Raw genomic sequence first — 27,768 nt, forward strand, 5'->3', positions numbered from 1 at the left:
ATGTTTGTGTTTAGAGAGAGAGAGAGAGAGAGAGAGAGAGAGAGAGAGAGAGAGAGAGAGAGAGAGAGAGAGAGAGAGAGAGAGAGAAAAGAAGCAGAAGCACATAGAGAAGTTCTCTTCATCAAGACGTGTCAGCCGGGTCCGCCATTAACGGTGACCCAAACATCACCCACTACAGAGCAATGGCCGACTGCCGCCCACCGCCTACTACATCTATTACACAGATAACGGCTGATCGGAGAGAAGCTATCTACTTTGGCAGTTCGCAGTCCAAACAAAATACGGAGTGAAAGGTAAATCGGCAAATAAAACAACGAAGCAACCGAGCAAATTAGTTCTTGTAGGTACACAACATTTCGAAGGTTTCGGTCTATAAGAGAGACCCCTCGAGAATGTAACTTAACATTATAGAATCTGTTTTGGATTTTAAAAAATACAAAGAAGAGTATCTTAATAGGTGAGACAACTCGTACATGCGACGAAACCAGTAAAAAATATAATAATTGGAAAACTCAGAAAAAGAGCTTACTAACTCGGGAAACTCGAGGGCGTAACAATACACCCAAGGAATTAATCTTAAACAAAACACGGAGGAAGTCCTTTTAAGACAACTCGAAGCCTTACGGAACATTGTAGTCAATGGTATTAGTACAAAATGCGGACAAACAGCATATTTAATCAGACGCGGCGGTTAGAAGACGGAAAAACAAACCAAGTACAGTAACTGGTTTTTAATGTGAATCATAATAAGAATTAATAAAGGAATTATTCAATTCCAAATTTTTTTGCACTTGTTTGGGACACGCTTGTGAGTATATGCTTGATAAACAATGAAAACCCTATTAAAAATATCCCTTTATTTATAACTATATAACGTAAAGTAGAGGATCCTGACATTGTAGAGTGAAGGTTGCATTGTTTGCATTGTTCTACGGATAGTAACCACACAGCCATGTCTGTGTTTACAATTTATACGATAATCAGTCTCAAACATATATCCCTTTAGTTATAGCTATATAATGTAGAGTAGAGAGAGGATCCTAACAATTGTAAAGTGAAGGTGCAGTTGTTGCATTGTTCTAAGGAACTCTCATAACTGAGTAACTACACAACCATGTCCATGTTTACTAAGTTATAAGATAATTAATTAGTTAAAGGAACATAATGCAATAAAATTGTGATGCGGCCTGACTAGAAAATCAATGTCGCCACCAACCACCAACAGACGACGGGGGGGGGGGGAGGGGCGCATCCCCCAGGGCTCAGAGCCGAGGTCTGTGGTTCCGCCCCCACTGAACTGAAAAGCGGCTTTTTTGGATTAAAATATTATTATATTAATAATCCGGTTCTGTCGATAAAACATCTTCATTTTGATCATGTTTACAATTTTCACATAAAGCTGTTTTCCAATCGGGTATACCGGGTATGCAGTCCAACAAATCTATGTTGTCTATGAAATGACACAATGTAATGGGATCTACGTAGCAGTAAAAGCAGTACAATACAACCAATTGTGTTTAGTATGACTATTACGCATTGCGGTCTCTAAAACTAAAACATAGGTACTGTAATATCGTCAGGCTTGCATGTATTCTGATGTGCGATACTTGAACAAAGGATGCCTGCATAGTACACCGATAATAACGGCAGAATACTCCTAGTTTATTGGAATTAAAAAATATCAGTACATCACATACGAGTACATATTCTACTTTGTGACAACCTAAGTAAATTGTCTGAATGCATTGTTACGTTGTTTGTTGATAATGGTTTATTTTTCAAAAATGTATAAATTAAGTTCTAGTAATAAAGAACGTTGCGAGTGTTACAATCGTCTGTTAATATAAGCCGCTTAAGTAAAGCATGCGATAAGCGGCCAAGTAGTTAATAATGTGGAACAGAGTTAGACACAGTACATTGTATATCACATGCACACTCACAGACAGGACGAACTCTATCTGGTTATTATACATAATATACTTTAGTAGACACAGAGAGAGATCGCACCCACTTTCTAGAAGCAAGAGATCGATCGTTGTATCATTTGTCGTTATACTTCAATAGGAAATCTTTTAAAAAATATTGACAAGAACAACAACAAAATTAATTTTGAATACATTATAGGTATGTTGTGTTATTCGTTATTTAAATTTGTTATCTCAGGGAAAATAGCAAAATTGATGCCGGGGAAAACTGTAATTTTTTAAAATAAAAAATGTGTAAAAGAGTAACGAGTATAAGTAAAAGATGTTGAGGTCACGTGAAGAAATATATGAGAAGCTATAAGACGAGCTCCCACGAATAATTTGTAAATCATAAAAATATTACCAAATTCATAAAATGACGGCAAAATTTTTCTGATGCGATCTCTCACCTAATGAACTAAAGTTTAAGAATATTTAAAGAAAGAAGAATGAAAGCCAGCATTAGTTATGATTTTCAACACGAACAATACAATGAAGGTTATACTATGAAACATAAAACAATAATCACCGTTTGTCTAAAACCGCTTCCACGGTAGTTACCACAGGGCTGGAGGTGGGACCTGAAAACAATAACACTGCGTTAACATGATATTTATAGTATCAGATGTAGTTTTCGGCGGCGCGGCGGAACTTTGCAGCCTTTTTTAACTCCACATTCCCATCTACACGAACTTTCAACCAATCCTTATTCAAGTGAGGACCATAAAGGGAAGCTATGTCTACTCCCGATCTTAAAGCTACATGAAGACAACTTACTATCACATCACCACGATTCATGTATTGCAGTGACGCGGTTTTGTACAGCAAGCGATCAGCAAGTGAAATATTGTAATGCAATGGTAGTCTCCTTACTAATGAAACTTGATATGGAGTTATTAATGTTTATGATATTATCGTGTTCCTTTTTCTCTTGAACATTAATATTACAATTAAAAAATCATCTATTTGTTATGCAGAGCCATTCCCTCGGGGATTAATATAAACTCTAATTGCCGCATCACATGCAGGTCTATGTAGGCTAATGGATATAAACGTCAAGCTTCAATAACAATTTCAAAAGCTACGCTAAACTCAATTCTTCCCGGAATTTTATTAGGATATTATTAATCAAGTCACAGATACGTTTCTGCGTGATTATTTTATACAACGGATTACTCAATAAAAGAAATTTCATAATTTAGTCCTGTTAGTAGTCAGCACGATTGCACACGGACCTACTGTGCGGTAAATGTGGAACATTACAGCTGTTCTATGTTTCTCTAGCTATAGCACTATCTGGCATCTATAACCATGTTTGTATACGTCTTGTGACAAACACAAGAATATCTAGCACCGACTGGTGTCACAGCTCAGTGAACCACACCGCGCCGTGTCGGTCGGGTCAACGGACAACGCCTTGGAAAGGTCAACGATTTGTTCGTCGGCTTGTAGTCGACTGCGAAATCTCCTTTCTCGTGGGCCTCGCAGCTCAGCGGGGAAAGTGCTGTTGGTCAGGAGAGACGTGGGGAGGGGTGTTTGATATGTGGTAACTAATCGGTTTATCAGCTGATCGATATCAGGTATCGGGGGGGAGAGAGAGGGGAAGAGACACTGCAGGAGCTTCTCGTGACGCCCCACCGGGGGAATCAGATCACTTCACATATCCGTCACAACACTTAGCTTCCCCTGCTTCATCCGACTGTACGATAAGTCTCACGAGTGAGAGAGTTTACGTGAGGTTACCATGACAAAGGGCGACCAATGAGAAACCAGATTATCAATTAGTGAGTTTGTCACCTCGACTGCAGAAAAGCGCGGAATGGTAATATTCAATCTGCCTGAAATTTAACCCTTTGAGTGCCGATGGCATTTTTCTGTCATATGTATCAAGTGCCGGGCTATTTTACGCATATTTGCAAGCTTTTGGGAATAAAGCTGTTGTAAAATAACTATCCAACAGATTTTTATATTATTTTTTGTTTTCTTTCTAATGAATTGAATAATATGAAAAATATCACTACAAACAAAATTGACATTATAAAAATTTCAGTTTGTAAAGATCTTTTTTTATTATTCCATGTGAAAGGCCAATAAAATCTGAACACATTACGTTCATTATGACATTTTTTTTACTGACATAAAAACATGTAAAGCGACTCATCCGATGGTAACACTTTACTTCAAATTACAAGAAGCGTTTAGAAAAAACATTATTGCAAAAAAACTATTCATTTGATTTTCATGGATTTTTAAAATACAAAATTTACAACATTTGTTTATTAAAAAATATTCTACTTTTTATCAAAAGAAGTGTTTTAAGTAAATTATGTTGTACACTAATTTCATTGACTTTTTACAGTTTACCTTGATAAAGGCCATGAAGTTTTAAATAAAATTCATGTATAATATATGATTCTACAATAAAAACAAAGAAGCAATTTATTTACATGCAGTTATAAAGAAAATACTGCGCGGTGCCGACATTTTATAAATTGCACTTAATTTGTCAGAATTTAGAAATTACATAGTAATAGAGAAATTTTCACAATACATCAAATAGAACATCAAGATAACATAAATCAATATGATTAGTAAATGTAGAGACAAATGACTTACATTTCTTTTGTATAGGTTTTAGCAACTTTGTAAAAACCAAAATAACTCTCACTCACTCTCCCACTTCGTATCGGTTCTCTCAATACCGTTTCTTCACTTACAAGTTTATCTTACGGTTCCTACTAAGCTTATGGTAAATTCCTTACCACATGTGTTATAACTACCAAGTGCTTAATGCAGTTGTTATGTGCCTCTTGCAATTAATTATTCATATGATGCCCCTGGCCAGAACTCTCTCAGAAGAGAATTTTATTTTTGTCCGAGCTAAACAGTGAAGTTGACATACTATCCCTCGTCCTTTTTAGGCGAAGGTACGTAATCATACACAATTAACTGATTACGCAAACACTGCATAACTATCATTTATAGTTTGCCAATCTCCTAATTTCCATTTATCTCTTTGTACAAGATCCCATATTGAGTACTTTTTAATTTTTTCATCGAGACGTATTATATTGTTTCAAACACATAACAATCTCAAATGTTTAATATCCCGTTTCCTCTCAGAATGAAGTGTTGTTCTTGTAATGTTCACGCCAGTTACCCGCGCCAACAGAACATTTGTAAGACGGTTATGAATGGTTCACGGCGGTTTGGTCTTCACCGGATCGTTAAATGGGATAATGACAGGACGATGGGTAATAAATAGATACGATGTCAAACAGAGCTATACTGCACTAGAGACACGCGACCGTTGCTATAAATCTCGACAACCATGGAAAAACAAGCGGCTAGCGTGGACTCGGCATTGTACACAGTGTAGTATGCGGGATCAATACTGCTCGGTTCTGGACCGGACACATGACCACGGCCTCTTCTCGTATACAGATAATGACAGGACGATGGGTAATAAATAGATACGATGTCAAACAGAGCTATACTGCACTAGAGACACGCGACCGTTGCTATAAATCTCGACAACCATGGAAAAACAAGCGGCTAGCGTGGACTCGGCATTGTACACAGTGTAGTATGCGGGATCAATACTGCTCGGTTCTGGACCGGACACATGACCACGGCCCTCTTCTCGTATACAGATAATGACAGGGACGATGGGTAATAAAATAGATACGATGTCAAACGGAGCTATTACTGCACTAGAGACACGCGACCGTTGCTATAAATCTCGACAACCATGGAAAAACAAGCGGCTAGCGTGGACTCGGCATTGTACACAGTGTAGTATGCGGGATCAATACTGCTCGGTTCTGGACCGGACACAGAACCACGGCCTCTTCTCGTATACAGATAATGACAGGAGGATGGGTAATAAATAGATACGATGTCAAACAGAGCTATACTGCACTAGAGACACACGACCGTTGCTATAAATCTCGACAACCATGGAAAAAACAAGCGGCTAGCGTGGACTCGGCATTGTACACAGTGTAGTATGCGGGATCAATACTGCTCGGTTTCTGGACCGGACACATGACCACGGCCTCTTCTCGTATACAGATAATGACAGGACGATGGGTAATAAATAGATACGATTTCAAACAGAGCTATAACTGCACTACAGACACGCGACCGTTGCTATAAATCTCGACAACCATGGAAAAACAAGCGGCTAGCGTGGACTCGGCATTGTACACAGTGTAGTATGCGGGATCAATACTGCTCAGTTCTGGACCGGACACAGGACCACGGCCTCTTCTCATATACAGATAATGACAGGACGCTGGGTAATAAATAGATACGATGTCAAAACAGAGCTATACTGCACTAGAGAGACACGCGACCGTTGCTATAAAATCTCGACAACCATGGAAAAAACAAGCGGCTAGCGTGGACTCGGCATTGTACACAGTGTAGTATGCGGGATCAATACTGCTCCGGTTCTGGACCGGAAAACAGGACACACGGCCTCTTCACGTATACAGATAATGACAGGACGATGGGTAATAAATAGATACGATGTCAAACAGAGCTATACTGCACTAGAGACACGCGACCGTTGCTATAAATCTCGACAACCATGGAAAAACAAGCGGCTAGCGTGGACTCGGCATTGTACACAGTGTAGTATGCGGGATCAATAACTGCTCGGTTCTGGACCGGACACAGGACCACGGCCTCTTCTCGTATACAGATAATGACAGGACGATGGGTAATAAAATAGATACGATGTCAAACAGAGCTATACTGCACTAGAAACACGCGGACCGTTGCTATAAATCTCGACAACCATGGAAAAACAAGCGGCTAGCGTGGACTCGGCATTGTACACAGTGTAGTATGCGGGATCAATACTGCTCGGTTCTGGACCGGACACATGACCACGGCTCTTCTCGTATACAGATAATGACAGGACGATGGGTAATAAATAGATACGATGTCAAACAGAGCTATACTGCACTAGAGACACGCGAACCGTTGCTATAAATCTCGACAACCATGGAAAAACAAGCGGCTAGCGTGGACTCGGCATTGTACACAGTGTAGTATGCGGGATCAATACTGCTCGGTTCTGGACCGGGACACATGACCACGGCCCTCTTCTCGTATACAGATAATGACAGGACGATGGGTAATAAATAGATACGATGTCAAACAGAGCTATATACTGCACTAGAGACACGCGACCGTTTGCTATAAATCTCGACAACCATGGAAAAAGAAGCGGTTAGCGTGGACTCGGCATTGTACACAGTGTAGTATGCGGGATCAATACTGCTCGGTTCTGGACCGGACACAGGACCACGGCCTCTTCTCGTATAGAGATAATAACACATAGATTACCGGTCAAGGCAATACACAATGACCGCAGAAAACAAACTTGTATATAAAAATTATATCTCTTTATTCGATTATACAACACATGTTACAATGCATTACAAGGAGACATCAATCACATTCAAACTTACATGGTCAAATATTCACTCACAAACTCATACATTTGGCTCAGACCTCCTGACCCAGTCAAAGTTATTCAATATATATTTTAATTTATGAGAAAATTCTAAATTGTACGTTACTTTGTTGATAGGAGCTTAACAACTACAAGTTGTTTGCTAGTAGATTATTTATGGAACAATATTTAAATCTCTTCCAATACAGACAATAGGTACACGTCTTGGGATGAGTATACAAATTCTTAAGATTAGAGCCTTAACTCTACTAATTAAAATTTCATTACGCCTATTTTCTAGGACGAAATGACCGCTTAGATTACTAATAACATCCATGTTAACTGAGAAACTACTATCAATTTGTTTCAACAGAGCGAACCTACAACCCCGTATGGACGTCGAAATGCTCTAATTTACGTCAGGATCTCTAGAAGATGTCCTCTTTTCTACATTATGTAACATGTATTGCTGCTCAAAAAGGTGTTTGTGTCTTGAATTATATTTTAAACAGAGATGTTGTCGCGTATACGGAGACATATGAGAAACAGTTTTGAAGACCAGGCCGAATTATGTCTTATAGACATATGTATGAATATGTCAATCAATAAAAATGATATCGATATAATAGCCGCACAGCTTGTATTAGTTCCGATAACTGTTATATGTCAAGTAAATGTATGTAAAATCGGTACTAAAGCTAACTCGTACTTTTCAAACGCTATTAAATAGATTTATAATTGTACTATTGAAAAATGTTTATATCAACAAATTCAATAATTAAAAAAATAACTTTGTCAATGCTACGATTAATCTCCCATAGGGCTTTCCAGGCGTATATGTAGCATTTTATGGATTGAACAATGTAAATAGATGTAGATTTATTAGAATGTAAAGATAGATAACATTTTTCAAATGTTTTTACTGCGAAGTACAAACGTGCCGAATTGGTTGGCTTGTAATGGAAACTTACGTGAATATTTCCTCTTATTTTCCATTCTCAAAGGAGCAAATAACGCAGTGATAGGTAAAATAACCATAATGAACAGTAAAATGATTGTCCATATCTCGTAACCAAGAGAACCTACGAGATAAAGCAATGGTGCTACTGCATTTGTGTCATATTGTACTGATATGGCTTAAATAGTTGCCGTAATTTTCAAAGGACTTGCAAATGACAACTAACATCGGTACAAATATTAAAGTCCTAGTCCTCCATGCATGATAGTATGTCGCACACGTATTCCTGTGCGGAAGTGGTAAAATGTCTGAATCCGATTAGAGGAAGCTAACGGCAACAATAGGAAATCCTATGAATGTGTGTACAGAACTGCTACTGGAATATTTCCGTCTGCTTTACTTGAGCGTGGATTCACTTGAATGATCAGAAGTAGAGAGTAATATACCACATAAAATAGAAAATCCTTTTTTTAAAATCCGAGAAAAATACTGAGTGCTACATATGACTTTGTCAGCATAAACATTCTGACATTTCTATAGTTCTGGTGCTATTAAAAATTAGACCCACACAGGACCCGCGATTTAAAACCAAAGAATTTATAGGGATAATGTTGTTGGAAACCACGATATGTTATGGTAACAAAAACACAAAACGTGAAAAAGGAAGAAAATGGGAAGGGAGATGAAGTATGAGAACGAATGCATATCTAGAATGCAATGACTGACTGAAAAAAGAAAAAGTAGCCTAATGGATGGAACAGAGTGTGAAACTATCACAATACTATGTATTATTGTTTGTTTAGTAATCCTGTTGAACCGGAAACTTTACTAAGGTAACTCTAACACATTAAAGTACCATATTAGATTAAAGTGGTATTTTGCAATGTCCAGACTCGCAAAGTGAAATAATTACACAGTAGTAACAAATTACGACAATTTCAATTTAATATTCTCGCCCGGCTCCAAGCAGTGACGACACACGGACAGACAAACGTAGTATGGAAATATTAGTGTGGAAATCACAACCGTAACGGACGGCTTCCTGCGCGTGGGAGGGTGAATCACCGCGTCTAAATATGCGGTTAGAACGGGAAACGGGTGATAATTATCACCGAACAATCACGGTACGCCCGCGTCCTGTCAGCCCGCCTGTCTCCTTTGTTTACTGCCGGTATCGAGGCAACCTACTGACATGCTGCACTACCATCAGGTTGGTGTTTGATAAGCAATTAAATTTCCACTTGTAACCGCAACTAAATTTGAGGTCATAATGGGCAATCGGAAAATTGAGAAAAAAAGTGTATCTAATGACTCACGGTACGCCGACGTCCTACCAGCCCGACTGTTGACTGTCACCTTTGTTGCATACTGGTATTAGGACATGCTGCACTTGATACTTGTAAATTGACCAACAGATTGCTGGAAGACGAACGATCAAATTGCCTCGTGAAACCGAGTGTGCCTTAATTTAAGGTCATGATGGGAAATGTTAGGAAATTGTCTCTAATCAATGAACGCCTTTTCATATTTTCGTGAACGTGTCCTGAACATTTTACTTAAAGGAATTTATTAACCATTCTAAACTATCGTGCTTCAATAATGTGTACAATTTGAAATATTACAAACACAAAAAAAAACTTAATACAATATTTGTAATTAAAAAAAACTAATGTCAGCATCTTGAATGCTAATTGTTACGAAATTAGCTATAATTCCAGTTTTGGCCCCTTATCTCTTCAACTGTCATTGACTGCATAGGCTGTATACAAAGGAAACTTGATAAGAGGACTAAGGAGAGTTAGTACAGTACGAGGTGAACAATAATGACAAAAAAGTGCCCTGGTCAAGGTAAAAGTGAAACCAACGCGCTCTCTAACCTCGTCTCAAAGCTTCTTTACGAGGTCATAAGTCCTTTCACTATCCGACATCTTGAATTATGTTAAATTTAGATTCAGTACATCTATCTTTACTTCAAATTTCTAATTATTAACCGCACAGTTTTTAGATAGTTAAAGTAATATTTATAGTTGGGGTATTATTCAGCGGTGGACAGACAGGGAATTTTAACACTAAACAATATCTTTTGCTACAAAATCTATAGTAATAAGTTAGAATTATAGTGAAGAATCAGGAACCTAACGAATATTTTACACAATGTTTATGTTTATTATAATTAAATTAACAGAACACATTACGTTCATGAAACTTCCCCATAATGAAATAAACAATAATATGATCAAATCGATTAAATATTGATTCGATACATATCAGCAATAATTAATTATATCGATAAAATAACAAATTTATATAAAACATTTTAGTAGCAGAAATAATAATATAAGAGGTGGTGAGCCGTGTATCATTTCACTTACAGCAGTCACCAGTAAAACAATGCTCTAGTTCCGACCATAACAATTAGTTAAAAAGAAACCCCTGGTTTGCCATCTGTAAATACAATATATTGGTCATAGTTTGGGCCGTACGTCTCAGGCCGTCAATTGCATGCGATGACGCACCAGTACCGTAAGTTCTATAAATGCCTTTATACCCTGAGTAACTTAAAACATAATATATCTGGGAATCGCTTGGACCGCAGGTACATCGGGCCGTCAATTATAAGGGATGACACATCTCGCGGACCTACATACATACCACAGCTAAGTTCGGTAAAGATACCAACCACCAGTCACCAGTGGAATCAGTTCTCTGAGCGCAAACCGCGGACCTACATACATACCACAGCTAAGTTCGGTAAAGATACCAACCACCAGTCACCAGTGGAATCAGTTCTCTGAGCGCAAACCGCGGACCTACATACATACCACAGCTAAGTTCGGTAAAGATACCAACCACCAGTCACCAGTGGAATCAGTTCTCTGAGCGCAAACCGCGGACCTACATACATACCACAGCTAAGTTCGGTAAAGATACCAACCACCAGTCACCAGTGGAATCAGTTCTCTGAGCGCAAACCGCGGACCTACATACATACCACAGCTAAGTTCGGTAAAGATACCAACCACCAGTCACCAGTGGAATCAGTTCTCTGAGCGCAAACCGCGGACCTACATACATACCACAGCTAAGTTCGGTAAAGATACCAACCACCAGTCACCAGTGGAATCAGTTCTCTGAGCGCAAACCGCGGACCTACATACATACCACAGCTAAGTTCGGTAAAGATACCAACCACCAGTCACCAGTGGAATCAGTTCTCTGAGCGCAAACCGCGGACCTACATACATACCACAGCTAAGTTCGGTAAAGATACCAACCACCAGTCACCAGTGGAATCAGTTCTCTGAGCGCAAACCGCGGACCTACATACATACCACAGCTAAGTTCGGTAAAGATACCAACCACCAGTCACCAGTGGAATCAGTTCTCTGAGCGCAAACCGCGGACGTACATACATACCACAGCTAAGTTCGGTAAAGATACCAACCAGTCACCAGTGGAATCAGTTCTCTGAGCGCAAACCGCGGACCTACATACATACCACAGCTAAGTTCGGTAAAGATACCAACCACCAGTCACCAGTGGAATCAGTTCTCTGAGCGCAAACCGCGGACCTACATACATACCACAGCTAAGTTCGGTAAAGATACCAACCACCAGTCACCAGTGGAATCAGTTCTCTGAGCGCAAACCGCGGACCGTACATACATACCACAGCTAAGTTCGGTAAAGATACCAACCACCAGTCACCAGTGGAATCAGTTCTCTGAGCGCAAACCGCGGACCTACATACATACCACAGCTAAGTTCGGTAAAGATACCAACCACCAGTCACCAGTGGAATCAGTTCTCTGAGCGCAAACCGCGGACCTACATACATACCACAGCTAAGTTCGGTAAAGATACCAACCACCAGTCACCAGTGGAATCAGTTCTCTGAGCGCAAACCGCGGACCTACATACATACCACAGCTAAGTTCGGTAAAGATACCAACCACCAGTCACCAGTGGAATCAGTTCTCTGAGCGCAAACCGCGGACGTACATACATACCACAGCTAAGTTCGGTAAAGATACCAGTCACCAGTGGAATCAGTTCTCTGAGCGCAAACCGCGGACCTACATACATACCACAGCTAAGTTCGGTAAAGATACCAACCACCAGTCACCAGTGGAATCAGTTCTCTGAGCGCAAACCGCGGACCTACATACATACCACAGCTAAGTTCGGTAAAGATACCAACCACAGTCACCAGTGGAATCAGTTCTCTGAGCGCAAACCGCGGACGTACATACATACCACAGCTAAGTTCGGTAAAGATACCAGTCACCAGTGGAATCAGTTCTCTGAGCGCAAAAACCGCGGACCTACATACATACCACAGCTAAGTTCGGTAAAGATACCAACCACCAGTCACCAGTGGAATCAGTTCTCTGAGCGCAAACCGCGGACCTACATACATACCACAGCTAAGTTCGGTAAAGATACCAACCACCAGTCACCAGTGGAATCAGTTCTCTGAGCGCAAACCATCAAATTTAACGTGAAAGGAAGTCCTGCTTTTCTTTCAACAGGATTAATAAATTGGCCATTGTTCAGGCCGCCTGTATTGGGCGTCAATTATAGGCAATGACGCGGCAGGCTATTTGTTGATGTCTACTGTATCTCGCGTGTCCATATACCCTAGCTTCAGTACAGGTTATACAATGGCAAGTGAACAACTAAAACTGAAAGTAAATATTTCTGAAATAAACAAAACCTTAAATCACACACTAATAATTGTTTATAAAGTACATACTATTTATGTGGGCGCTCAGAAGTACTGTGACTTGTTAAATATACTAAAATTATCATATTAACTCAGTCTCTTAAAAGTTAGCTTTATTCTTCAATAAAGACGTCGTATTTTCTTTATTTCTTTATTAACTCAGATTGACAGTAAGGAACATAGTGGACAATAATGACAGCAGCCCGTGAAGGTACAAGAGTTGGCAAGGATCCGCACCTACAGAGGACACAGCTCGCCCGGACCCCCTAAGTTAGTATTGCCTAACGCACAAAGCAAGTAATATAAAACCTCGAGTTAAGAATAACAAGCACGCCGTAGTATAAAATGGGTTCTAGTAGTGTTTACTGAATTCTATTAAATATATAAGTCATTTAGATTACTGTTAGATTTATAACCGATATAATAAAGAAAAAGTTCGTAAAAAACTCATTTCTAATAATGTTTATATGATCTATACTGGTCCCTGTCACCTCCCACAGGATGATGAGTGCATGTGGACTGTCCGTCCAGGCAAAGGATTAATATTATTTAATTTATTTATTTTCCCATTATCTTCACTCATTTCGCCAAACTCCACTTTTTATACTGTAATAATTTCGATTTCCAACCAAACACTAAACTCGACCTTCGCTGCAGACATAACTTTATAGATCGGGAGTGTCTATGACCGAATTTGTACTATACAAGCACATAACCTATTTGTATGAAATCAATACGGGAATTTCACTAAACAGAGGAATCGATCATCAGTTGTGCTAATTTCGAACAAACATTTTAAATAATTGTTCAGAGATTTGAGTGAAAATTGCTCTTCTTATGTTTTAAAGTCCAATTAACCACTAGACTTACACTATGAACGAATTTTATCTACTTCATTTATACATTTATAGTTTAATCCCCCAACCAGAGTACGAAAAAAATTAATCTAATCTATCAACATCCTCTACAGGAATACTCCATAAAATAATAATTAAAATCGATTTCAAACAACATTTTTCGTAAATGTATGACATTTGACAAACTGTTTTACTATTGCAAACGGGGTTTTTTTATGATTTACTCGTACTTTAAGCTTGCACACTTCACAAGGCACGAATCGAGGACAAGCCACAGACAGACCAGTCGATGTCGCAACCAAATTGTGCAAAACGGATTATTACAGAGAACCACAGGGCTATTAGATTTCGCTGGGAAAGTCTTCATTCACTCACACTCCAGTTGCACTGGCCGGCAGTTGAATAGTACAAGTAAGCCATAGGAGTAACTATGAATAGCTCATACAGGAGACGAGTCGAGGTAGCAGTATTACAATTGTGTGTTTTATCCCCTTTAGGTGGCGACACAGTAACATTCCACGAGATCATTGTTCGCAGTAAAAACCACATCAATACTGAATGTTTAATCTGTGAACTAGAGAACAAGTCGTAGAGAACTTCAAGTTACAGACAAAAGCCAAATGGAATTAATACATTTGTTAATAATATACAGATTTCATACTGATAGCCTATTTTTGCTTTAGATTACAGCAATACGGAAATTTATTTTAATTTAAAATATGTGTCACACTGAGTTTTTACAACATCTAATTATAGATAACAGAGACCCGGAAATGTTGTATTTGGTGTGTCAAAGACTGCTGTCAGACTTGTAAAATTCCAATTAGTAGCAAAGCATTTATTGAATAAAGAATATTTTTACGGTCACAATATCTAAATAGGAAAAAATAAGAGAAGCAATAAGATGACCTTGATCACTTTACTTTCGAATCTGGTCATAGAATATTTGGTGACCCATATCTCATTTTAAAGATTTAATTAATCTGAGATAAATTGCTATTAATATTTTCTTGTAAATGGAATACTTTGTGAGGGTGTAAACGATGAAATTAATTTCATAAATAATTAATTAATAAATTTTGACTGAATTTCCCATAACAATAAAAAAAAATACTGATTGGTTGCGTGTTAGTTATGTATTTAAAATAAAATATGCTCAATAATTCTACTAACTAAAAATGACGTTAAGGTTCTTAAACTATAAAAACCACGAAATCTGCGAAGATCTCAATAGCACTGTTTGTATATAATTATGACAGTTTTTAATTCTATTGATGAACTATATTTTTTCTAAAAGGGGAATATGTGTAGACGGAAAAGGTATACTGTATTTATAGACGCTTATGTTCTCTAAGATTTTTTCTATGGCATTTTTTTTATTTTCACAAAAGTTAAAACTTCAATAAAGGCCGTAATTTGTTTAAATAAAAATCTTGTTTTCATCCAAAACTTATTTAGAGGTCTACAGAAAGTACAATTAAACATAAGTTTACAAAAATGTACAACACTGTATTTTTATCTCTACATTTCCGTCAATAGGATCAGGCACAATTAGTGCATCAAAGTCATATAAGACTTCATCCAAATATAGAAACCTAACATTGTATTCTGATTCACTAACCAGTACATCCCTAATACCACTAATGTTCAAATTAAAACTTATTGTGGAATTTACGATTAAGTATTTACTCAACAATACAAAACATTGAACCTATTTGAACATAGGCCAACCTACATATCCATCAAAATCCAATTAATTCACAAAAACCTTAAACAAACTTATAAATTGTCCACTTCGCTAATTTATAAAACAGTATACACAAACGTTTATTTATACTCACTAAACAATGATAAGTCTAAAAGATACAAATAAATACAAAACAGTTTAATAATAACCGAGAAATCGCCACGACAACCAGAAGATGCATCATTCTTATCTACTAGCTGGGTCGGTGATTGTGCAACAGAACAAAAATAAAACATTAGTTCATCTTCTTGTGACGATAGTTCAAACACTAGTGACGATAATGTTGTTTAGTGCAATTCTTCTAGTGAGGCGTTGCTCTGGACTGGTTTCGTTCTTATCTCTCTGGCCGACCCCGCTGTTCAGAATTACAAACTCGTATGTGACAACTGCATTTTTTCCGTTACAAAAGGTGTCCCACAGAGTTCAATAATCGTACCTATTCTTTTTGTTATTTATGATAACGATCTCCAGAACTCAGTTACGGTTACGTTGTTCAATATGCCGACGATACAGGTGTCGCTGTAAAAGCTAAATCAGAAACTGTCCTCAGTTCTGAATAACCTTAGCATTTGGTTAAAACAATTTCTTATTTTTGAATATACATAAAACAAAAATAGTGCATTTTCTTTAGGACCTAGTCCGATGATGCTACTATCCCGAATACCATTTCAATGATAAGTAAAATGTCGCCATTTTCTTGGGACTTCATATCAATTCAAATTTAAATTGGAACCATCACATAAACGTTCTTTGCTCTAAACTCAGCTGCTGTCTATATAGTTTGGACCCAAATAGTTCAACAGCGTTCCTAAAACAATAATAGATTGCAAAAGTAAAACTTCATTGAAAGATAAGTTATTTTTGTGCCGCAAAGGCTATTTTTAAATAGAAGAGTACTTAGGAGACTTGCTTTTCTTATTATACTCCTTAGCTCTATCATAGACTATAATAGCCTGTTTTAAATTCTAAAATTGTGATGAATTAATTTATACGTCTTTTTATATTGTACGACTATATACAATGTTTTGTCCATAGAACAATAAACGATTTGACTTTGACATTTTTGATTTGATATGATTTTCACTACCTCCAGACAACGATTTAGCCTCAGTAACTACCATCACAAGATGTAACTGAACTACTGCGCAATTGAAACTTCGAGTCAGACAGACCTCTAGGCCACCGCAGGAAACCTGACCGCAGTATCGGCGCGGGTGATTCACTGACCCTATTCGCTCGACTCGACACGGCATTACACTCAATTGGCCATGTAGCCAGTAGACTTCAGAGCCGATAAGCTCCCCACCCATGATTTGCCTCAGTAACTAACATCACAAGATGTAACTAAACTACTACGCAACAAACTGCGAGCCAGACCTCTGAGGTCATCGCAAGAAACCTTAACGCAGTATCGCCGGGAGTGGGGATTCACTGACCCTACTCGCTCCACTCGACACGGCATTACACTCAATTGGCCATGTAGCCAGTAGACTTCAGAGCCGATAAGGTCCCCACCCATGATTTGCCTCAGTAACTAACATCACAAGATGTAACTAAACTACTACGCAACTGAAACTGCGAGCCAGACCTCTGAGGTCATCGCAAGAAACCTGAACGCAGTATCGCCGGGAGTGGGGATTCACTGACCCTACTCGCTCGACACGGCATTACACTCAATTGGCTATGTATCCTAGTAGACTTCAGAGCCGATAAGCTCCCCATCCATGATTTGCCTCAGTAACTAACATCACAAGATGTAACTAAACTACTACGCAACTGAAACTGCGAGCCAGACCTCTGAGGTCATCGCAAGAAACCTGATAACAGTATCGCCGGGAGTGGGGATTCACTGACCCTACTCGCTCGACACGGCATTACACTCAATTGGCCATGTATCCAGTAGACTTCAGAGCCGATAAGCTCCCCATCCATGATTTGCCTCAGTAACTAACATCACAAGCTATGTAACTAAACTACTACGCAACTGAAACTGCGAGCCAGACCTCTGAGGTCATCGCAAGAAACCTGATCGCAGTATCGGCGCGGGTGATTCACTGACCCTACTCGCTCGACTCGACACGGCATTACACTCAATTGGCCATGTAGCCAGCTGACTTCAGAGCCGATAAGCTCCCCACCCATGATTTGCCTCAGTGGCTAAACATCACAAGATTTAACTAAACTACTGCCATTACGTCCAACTCTTCCGCGCAAAACGTTAAATGTCAATTAACATGCTTGTTTAAATGAATGCGAGTAAGACTGCAATATATAATACAGCAACCGATTTTTTTACAACTGTCAACATTAATGACTTTAATGATAATTTGTCGTTTTACTATTAATTCTGTACAGTTTCACTTATTCTTACGTTTCCGATTTTTTTTACCAGTTCCTCCGACTTTTTTAGCAAAACACAAAAGAATTACCATGCTGTGGTTGATGTATGAAATTTGAGTAGTTTGTTTTAACTTCAGTCGGATGTTAAACTATTACTATTATTAATTATCGGAAGCTGTGTTTGCATGTAATTTGCAACAATTATCAATAGCCAGCTGCAACTTTTACGCACTTATTAATAGTTTAGTTTCGAGACTTGTATGTGTCGCTAGGACAACGTACAAACCAACATATCATACACTAGGTGAGTTATGTTAAATTAATTAATTGTGAGTGGTGTATTTAACGAAACTGTCCATTGTGTCGGGGAGATGTTTGTGGACATAACACGGAGTAAATATATTATACAAATAAAGTTGTTAAATAACGCGATATGCATACAATATTTATATTATCAATCACATTTAACAAATTATATTAGCCGTTAAAGATTTTATATTTTGTTACTGAATAGTTTAGGGACTGTACGTGATCACAGCAGTAATAACAATATGAAAATCAAACATACGTCTAAATTTTGTTTATAGTTTAGATGTGGAAAGAATGATTTTTCCAAATACGGGAAGAATGGCTCTTTCAATATTAGTATTTTTAAATTGCAATTATGGGGTTTCACATTACAATTACATTTTAAATGTTAAAGCTCCATTACTATTACAAGGTAGAATAATTATACCACACCATGTGTCGTAACAGGCTAGCTGGGGTTGTATGCAAAATTTCAAATCTATAGCTCATATTATGCTCCAGATGTCCTGCGGTGGAACAGACAGACATGACACTCATATAAAGGAATAATTTTACCGAAAATAACACATTTTAGGACTCATTCTTGTAGTAATGAATTTTCATGCACAATGTAAAGTCTATATTTGAAATCTTTCTTGAGCTTACCTTGCAACATGTTGCATTCAGATTTTTTCATTAAATTGGGGTTCATATAATAACAGTCTACAAACCGAGTCACTGTAAAATTATGTATATGTGTTGGGATAGTTATACTACACATGTTATACTACGCGTGTTATATATCACATGTTTGAATCTCTAAGGTATATTACGTTTGTGTACAGATTTATTTATTCTGCTATTTTCTCGTTACCAAGGTTGCTCGTAAGACCAAAGTAAAGATATTCGATAACGCTCAGCCAAATGTCATGGAATGGCAAGGACCATCATTGAACTCAATGTTTCAAATAATAGAAATAAAGATCCATTACATTCAGCTTCCGTAATTACTTACATAACCTAGTAGCTTACAATTGTGACACAATGGAAATAAATAAGCTTCATAAGTCAATATATTTCGTAGGAAACGACATCTCACTTTCATATTCACAAGTTTTGCTTCAAAACCAAGGACTTGGTAGTGTATGAAGAATGCAAGGATCTAGAGTAGGGTAGAGACTATTGTAATAAGAGCGTGAGCGGCGTCACTCGTAGAATGTAGATCGATAATGTGGCGCCAATCGTAGAAATGAGCCTAGCACGTACACAGAGTGAGTATTGGCATGGCTCAGCACTCCCCCGTCGCGTCGCGCCACGTCGCGACGTGATAAAGCGTGAGCAACTGACAAAACGCGTCTCAATAATTCATTATGTACAAACAATTTGTTTGCTTATAAATTGAACGTACTCAAAATCAAGACAAGAAACTTACATAGTTCAAAACTAAATAGACTGACCGCCACGACGAAGGCATTACTATAAACTAACTGCTATATACTAATACACGATGTGCAATAAAATACGTATTTACCAGAATTCATTTAATTTATAGAATGCACACAAATTTTTAAATGTACACAAATCGTTATTCTAACAAGTCAATCCGAGAAACAAAACTGGTCCAAAAGTAACTGACAGTAGTAGTGAAAAAGACAATAGAGTGTAACCATGCGGATGCCCGTTTAAACACGGACGATGTGATATGTAACTATTCAATTCTTAACAATGTATTCAGTTAGATAAAACAGCATATACGAAGCAAATCAAATATTGTAATTGTAGACCGTATTAATAAATGCGAAAGAGCTAAAATATACATCTTGCATGTATATTTTAGCTCTTTCTCCTGCAGAAATTTCCAATAAATACTATCAGTTCGTTAACGAACCAAAATAGTAATTTAAACTCGGAGATAATTAGATATTCGTGTTACATCCACACTACATAATATGACGACGTCTCTGGTAACATTAATCGAAAAGAGTATCATGAGGACCCAACCTCACCACCAAACGCCACAACAGCACTTGTAACCCGAGTAAGAAGCTTACATTTCGTTTCGGAGTTAGAGCATTGTTTTGTATGATGCCAAGTATTGCATCCAGCGATTATCTGAGGTAGATAAAAACTATTCAACCCATTATTACAACACACCAATTCTCAGAACAACGCCATACAATCACATTATCAACAATAACTTTTCTGAATACAATTTACACAAGTCCCGATTAGATTAGCGCTTGCTGACAATGTTATCAACAGAGCCGCAACCGTTATAATGGCTCAGTTACAAGTAAGGTATCGATACTGTTGATTCGGTACCGAGTATCGATATTGTTGATTCGGTACCGAGTATCGATATTGTACAAGTGTTTATTACATACTTTGTTACTTATGAACAGCACAGTACAAATTATTAATAGAATTTACTTCAACTCAGTTATCAAACATGTGGCTGATTAAAAGAAATCCAGACCAATATAGTCTGGACAATACAAATCGTACTGATAATGTTAATAAATAAGATTATCTGAACAAGTAGATCCTATCAGTCTGATTATCCTGATCTACACACAAATGGTGGAGTTTACTCTACAGATAATAACTGGGTGTCGCAGTTGGAATACAGAACGCTAAGGTTATAACGCGTGCTATGATACTACCTGTGGTTATTAGAGCATGTATTATGGCATATGCATCCTTCGGTTAGCCTTCATCACTTTGTTCGTACATGACGGGCCGGGCCGCAGATTATAATCATGGACCTTTCTACAGGAATGTGTGAATGGAATATAAATTGCTATAAAGAAGATATTTACAAACGTCGACAGTAACGTCTTGGGTATCAGGCACCAGAAACCACATACACGCTTAAGAGGAATACGAGAGCAAAATATTAAAAACTGTTACTTGGTTTTTTTTTGTATGAAATAGGATCTCATAAAATATTTATATATAATACACCAACGAAAAACATCTCAAAGAGCTAAAAAGTTCGAAAAAAATATTTTGACTAACACGAATCAAAAAATAGAAACAAAACATTACTCATTGTGAAAAATTGGCTTTCTAAAGCGGGTTATAGATAAATACAGGCTTACTATGGCTTTGCACCAGGAGAAATACCTATATTGTACAGAGTACGTCAAAATATATTTGGCCTTGTACTACCATAAACTGTGGACTGATAATGACCTACACCACGGCTAATTGGAGTAACATCCCATTAACTTCCCTTCAGATATAAGAAATATATTATACAAATGATAACTCTAGGAGTAGCAATGTATTACAGTTTAAAAACAGGATTTTTAGCTATTTTATTAAACCAGATCCAAAATAAAAGATTAAAAGTTGTTTTTACAGTATGCATGGCATATATGAATTATTTATCGGAGCACTTGTTAACTATGTATGACTAAAGGAAACTAATTTTTGTACCGAAACATAATATTTTTGTAAGAAAATTCCATTTAAAAATTGCCTTCAGTACGTAGTTTTATTTGTTTCCGGTTATAAGATGCGTCTAAATAATAATTTATATGCATAAACTCCTGATTTTATTATTTATAAGGCATTCTAAAGAATTGCAAATAAACCATGACACTACTAAGGCGGAGTCAGACCTATACAATTTCGTAGCACTCAATTTCAAAGTGTGGGGGAAAAACCTAACACTACATGAATTGAACAGAATGAATTCTGTATGGTAGAATTACTGACAAAACAGAAACTGACAATAACGCCGAGAAAGAAGAGGGGGAGTGAAGATTGATGGACCAGATGCTCAAGAAGACATTAAATGTGAATCGTGACGACATTAAAACGGGATCGCTATTTGCAACAGCACCTACTCAGACGTGGGTAGCATCAAGTAGACAAGCCCGTTCCTGTACACTCAGTCAATGCTGTTAATTTTCAATTAGTTACTACAATTTGAGAATCAGTGGAATTACCATGATATTTCCACAGATCTAAATAATTTCTAGTAAATTAGTAAACGTGAGACTTATGCAAAGGAACGATCATATCCAGCAGCCGAACATGCTGCCCGGGGCTGGTGGAACGATGTCGGAGAGGATTAACGGTAGCAGAGACCAAGACCATGAAGAGTGGTGAGGGGGGGGGGTATTGTGTAACACAATACAGCAGGTACCGCTTACACCGCTGAGGACTGGAGGCTCATTTATAATTCGGCATAAATAGCGCGGCCGCTGCCGACCAGACGATACGGCATTCCGGCAACAGGAACATTCTCTGCATTATATATAACCGGCTACTGCTCTTCTGTCTAAACAAATATTCTGGGAATCTTTGACGTTCAATCTTGTTTCAGCCAACACACGGTTGAAAAGTAAGTATTATTTGTCGGTGTGAAGACAAACCTAATAGGCTAACAAATTACGATACGAGTGATAGCTGACATTATAGGATTCCAAATTACTGACAACTACTGTTGCGGAGTCAGTTGATCGGTACAGGGATTGGCCCAGCTCTCATAGAAGACGGACAAATACACCTAACGTAGCTGTTGACTCTCAAGTGGATATGTTAACTGACTGGCACGCTGCGAAGGCCTTTTCAAAAGTACAATCAATATTGGGTAGCAAGGCCTTCTTCTCAACGTGTACAGAGAAACTTGGTCCCTGAAGAATTATATACACTCTATACACATTAACACAGCTGGTAGCCGCAACCCTACTGCCTGCCTGCCTGCCCTGTGTCATCGGGAACCTATTTCATTTTTAACCCTTTTAGTACCAGACATAGAAACAAATCTATGTTGAAAAGTGCAGGGTTATTTTTTGTGTGACTATGCGAAAAGTGCTAGAGGGGTTTGGACGAAAACGCAAGGTTTTAGAAAAAAAAACCTAATTTATCTTTTATCATAAAAAGCTACTTTTATTTCTTTTTAAAGGCAAATGAATTACATATCAGAAACTATTTAACATTACAATTTTATACATTAAAATGTTATATAATTTTATAAATTAAAACGTAATTTTAAACAGCAACATGTCCACAAAAACGAAATAAAAATCAAGTTTGGGTGAAATAACTATTATTAAAACTTTTTATTTTGAAATTTCAATACTTTCATGATAAAGGGCATTTAAAAAAACCAAAATCTGTGTAATAACCTAATATTGAACCATAAACAAAGTTGTACAAAATAGTTTATTGATAGGGATTATGTTTACTAAAACGCAAGGTTTCAGAAAAAAATTCGCCAACATTTTTTTATCATTAAATACTTCTTTTTGATTCGTTTGAAAGGTAAATGAATTTTCCACCAGATGTTTATATAATTTCAAGAATTAAAATCAAGTTAGACAGTGACTTTTCTACGGAAACAAAACAAAAATCCAGTTTAAGGTAAAATAACTAATATAAGACAAATTTATTTTTAAATTTTAATACTTTTATGATAGAGCATTTGAAACGCCCTAAAAATCGAGTGTAATAACCTAATATCGTAAAATAAACAAAATTATAAAAAATTATTAAAGCGCTAGAGGTTTGTTCTGCTTAAACAGCTCTGGGTTTTGGAAAATATTCAGTTAAAGTTTATTTTTCACCATAAAAAGGTCTTTTGTTAATTATATTCGAAATTTCAATACTTGAATGAAAAACTCCAAAACAATGCAAAATCATGTGTAATATAAGATTAATTACTAAAATGAAACTCAAAGCATAAACATAAACTTATGCTTTGATGTTCAAACAAGCTCTACAACACTGTCTTGTCTCATGGACACTGGGACGTATAACCGGCGCAAAAATCTTCTACAACTGTCATCAATTTTATACTAATTTTAATATCTAATATAATTTAGAAACATTTTAAATTAATAAAAACGTACAGTTATATAACACAAAAAAACGCTCCGCTACTCATCACGCCACCGCGATCGCGATCACGATCCAACTGAGAAAATGTTGTATTTTAGTTAATTGTTTACGTCACCTAACAGAATTAAAAAGTAGAAATGATAGTAGAAAAGGTTAGTTTACTAATAGGCATTTGGTATATCAGCCAGTATGAGATAAGTTATAGAGGCACTACAAATGAAATAGAAATCGTCTCGGAGCGAGACTCTCGGCACTCAAGCGTGTTTTTTACATCGTCTCGTAGCGAGATCCCTGGCACTAAAAGGGTTAATGTATTAAAACTAATGTATAACATTTTGCTATCGCCTTTACAACGTCGCGTTAGTACTATTTTTCTTTATTCTGTTATAAACATTGTACATATAATAAAATCAAATAAATTTAATAACAATTAGAGAAACTGATCACACAGTGCCCATTGGTAACACCATTAATGATCTAAAGAGCAGCCTGACTACATAGGCTGTGGGAGGGGTCGGGTCGGCGAGGGGCTTTAGGGTTAAAATATATACACACTGGTAAACACACCCAGTTTACTCTCTATTTACCAGCTTATAAGACATAATGTGATATTTTGATAGCAACTGATTCTTGTAACGATAATAATAGGACGATATGACAGTGTACAGGAGTATCGACTAGACATATTTCCGAGAACACCCTGCGTGGCCTCGCGTGATAGCGAGCAGTGGCCGCGGCGCGGTGCGGTTCAATTATCTGCCAACAAAGAAAGGTCCAGCGCACGCACATCGCCACCACTATACGCCTTGGCATCATAACGGGACGACACCGAACCGACCGGTTTGCAAACCATCAATTTCGCCCACCTGACTTCTGAATGATGTGACGACCGGTCCTTTCACTACAACGTGAGGGATCGAAAACCACTTGTTTAGCATAAATATTTTCTTTTTATTCTGTTGAGAGCTGTTGTACTATTTCAATATGATAGGAGAATCCCCTATTGAAACTTTATAATGAAGGATTATTAACTTGAAAGAATATGAGAGTCTTACTATTTTATTCGAATTTGATGGATTGTCTTGATCACTTGAAGACCCTGCATCCTACATCTAATAATAATTCATTTCCTTCCATTTCTATTTCTGAACATTCTTAATGAAAATTAATTTCAATTAAATTTCATATGAGAACTCTACTACTATTATAGGCCTACACATCATGGAAGTCACATGTTTTATGTGTGCATTAATTTACACCCACACACCTGGACCATAGTCATATTAAATGATTGCTGTCTTTTGATGCGTACTTTGACAGGAATCAACTACACACATCAGTGTTAAGTAAGCCACTTTTAATGCATACTCTGATAGAAATCAAGTACACAACTAAGTGTAGTAAGCCATTTTTAATGCATACTTTGACTGGAATTAACCGCACACCTCGGTGTAGTAAGCCACTTTTAATGCATACTCTATCAGGAATCAACTGCACACCTCGATGTAATAAGCCACTTTTAATGCATACTCTGACAAGAATCAACTGCACACCTCGGTGTAATAAGCCACTTTTAATGCATACTGTGACAGGAATCAACTGCACACCTCGATGTAATAAGCCACTTTTAATGCATACTCTGACAAGAATCAACTGCACACTTCGGTGTAATAAGCCACTTTTAATGCATACTGTGACAGGAATCAACTGCACACCTCAGTGTAATAAGCCACTTTTAATGCATACTGTGACAGGAATCAACTGCACACCTCAGTGTAATAAGCCACTTTTAATGCATACTCTGACAAGAATCAACTGCACACTTCGGTGTAATAAGCCACTTTTAATGCATACTGTGACAGGAATCAACTGCACACCTCAGTGTAATAAGCCACTTTTAATGCATACTGTGACAGGAATCAACTGCACACCTCAGTGTAATAAGCTCTTTTAATGCATACTCTGACAGGAATCAACTGCACACCTCAGTGTAATAAGCCACTTTTAATGCATACTCTGACAAGAATCAACTGCACACCTCAGTGTAATAAGCTCTTTTAATGCATACTGTGACAGGAATCAACTGCACACCTCAGTGTAATAAGCCACTTTTAATGCATACTCTGACAAGAATCAACTGCACACTTCGGTGTAATAAGCCACTTTTAATGCATACTCTGACAGGAATCAACTGCACACCTCAGTGTAATAAGCTCATTTAATGCATACTGTGACAGGAATCAACTGCACACCTCAGTGTAATAAGCCACTTTTAATGCATACTCTGACAGGAATCAACAGTACACCTCGGTGTAGTAAGCCTCTTAAGACACATACTTTGACAAGAAACGGCTACAAATAAAAAAGTATAAGTTTTTAATAATATTGAACAGGTATCCGGTCTGCGCTTTACTCTCTTGAATTACAAGATTTTGTCTATACCTTTAAGTCCAACAAATTCTTATCCATGTTGTATATTTAATCAAATTTTCAGTAATGTGTCAAATATACACTGGAATATTGAAGCTTAAAAATTGAATTGACTGTAGGCCTACATTGTAATTATTCCAATTAAAAACTGATAATTTATGAATATTGATAACATTACAATATTCTTAAAATTCGAACTCAAGTACTATTTCAAGTAAGGAATTTAAAGTGGTAATGGAACATGCCATACTTGCTATTCTCATATCTTGAAACTTTATAAATAAGATAAGGAAGAACTGTTATGTAATTAACTTTAATAAAGAAGCTGAGAGGAGCGTAAATATAATCTTTCTTTAAACTTTGTTCGATTAGAGTGGAGAGTAAAAGTTACCAGTCTTAGTTAACTTTCAGCAAAATTTATATTGGCCTCCTCCATTCTAGAACCAAATCAGGATAATAAAACATAACATCAAAACAGTTAAATACTGTATAAGTACACAGGCAGGCACCTGTGCGATACATCAATTTATAACAATGTGGCTAAAAATACCTCAAAATTATGAAATATTTAAAACTTACCAATACGAAATTATATACTTCTTCACTCCAAGTGAAATTATTACAGCATACCTGAAACATTATTAATCGTTGAAAGACAATTAAAAAATAAACAATAATGTACCAATATGTATATTCATATGTATGACACATTGAATACTGCAGAAATACTTAGGCAGTCAGTAGAGCTGTTATTGAGGAGCTAAATCAAGCAATCGGTATTGTTTAAAGTTTGTCAAAACTCAGTTATCCTTTGAAGTTGCAGAAATGTATGTTTTAATTGACATTAATTAACTGAATTGTAAATGTGCAAGTTTTATTCCAGCGAGAACTTCTCTATTGATACACGTATCACGCACGAGTTGTACATGACACGCAGTAGGATATTCATCACGCAAAACGATTAAGATAAAAAAACTGACTCCTAATAAATAGTATAATTAATTCCAAAGTAGTTTGGTTCAAAAATAATCAACGGTCTGGGACTGATAACCTTATCAAAGGCGGCAACACGAAAACATGACAGTTAACCGAGACAGACGATGTCATTAACGGTACTGAGTTATCAGTCGGTGTTGGA

At 37.2% G+C, this 27,768-nt stretch overlaps 1 protein-coding gene across 13 annotated transcripts in view; it reads right to left on the minus strand.

Annotated features, from left to right (window-relative positions):
- The window catches only part of LOC124375219 (protein hu-li tai shao), a 152,771-nt gene that overhangs the window by 93,137 nt on the left and 31,866 nt on the right, over positions 1-27,768 (minus strand). For 11 of the 13 annotated variants that reach the window (XM_046833354.1, XM_046833346.1, XM_046833352.1 and 8 more), the window contains exon 2: positions 2,494-2,545. The exons of 1 other annotated variant lie outside the window; for it this stretch is intronic. The gene's annotated coding sequence lies outside the window, so the exon portion shown is untranslated. Of the gene's footprint in view, positions 1-2,493; positions 2,546-27,209; positions 27,261-27,768 lie in introns of all 13 variants that reach the window. One more of the 13 variants, XM_046833343.1, reaches the window with a different exon arrangement.

This window comes from Homalodisca vitripennis, chromosome 1, assembly GCF_021130785.1.
Source record: "Homalodisca vitripennis isolate AUS2020 chromosome 1, UT_GWSS_2.1, whole genome shotgun sequence".
NCBI lineage: Eukaryota > Metazoa > Arthropoda > Insecta > Hemiptera > Cicadellidae > Homalodisca > Homalodisca vitripennis.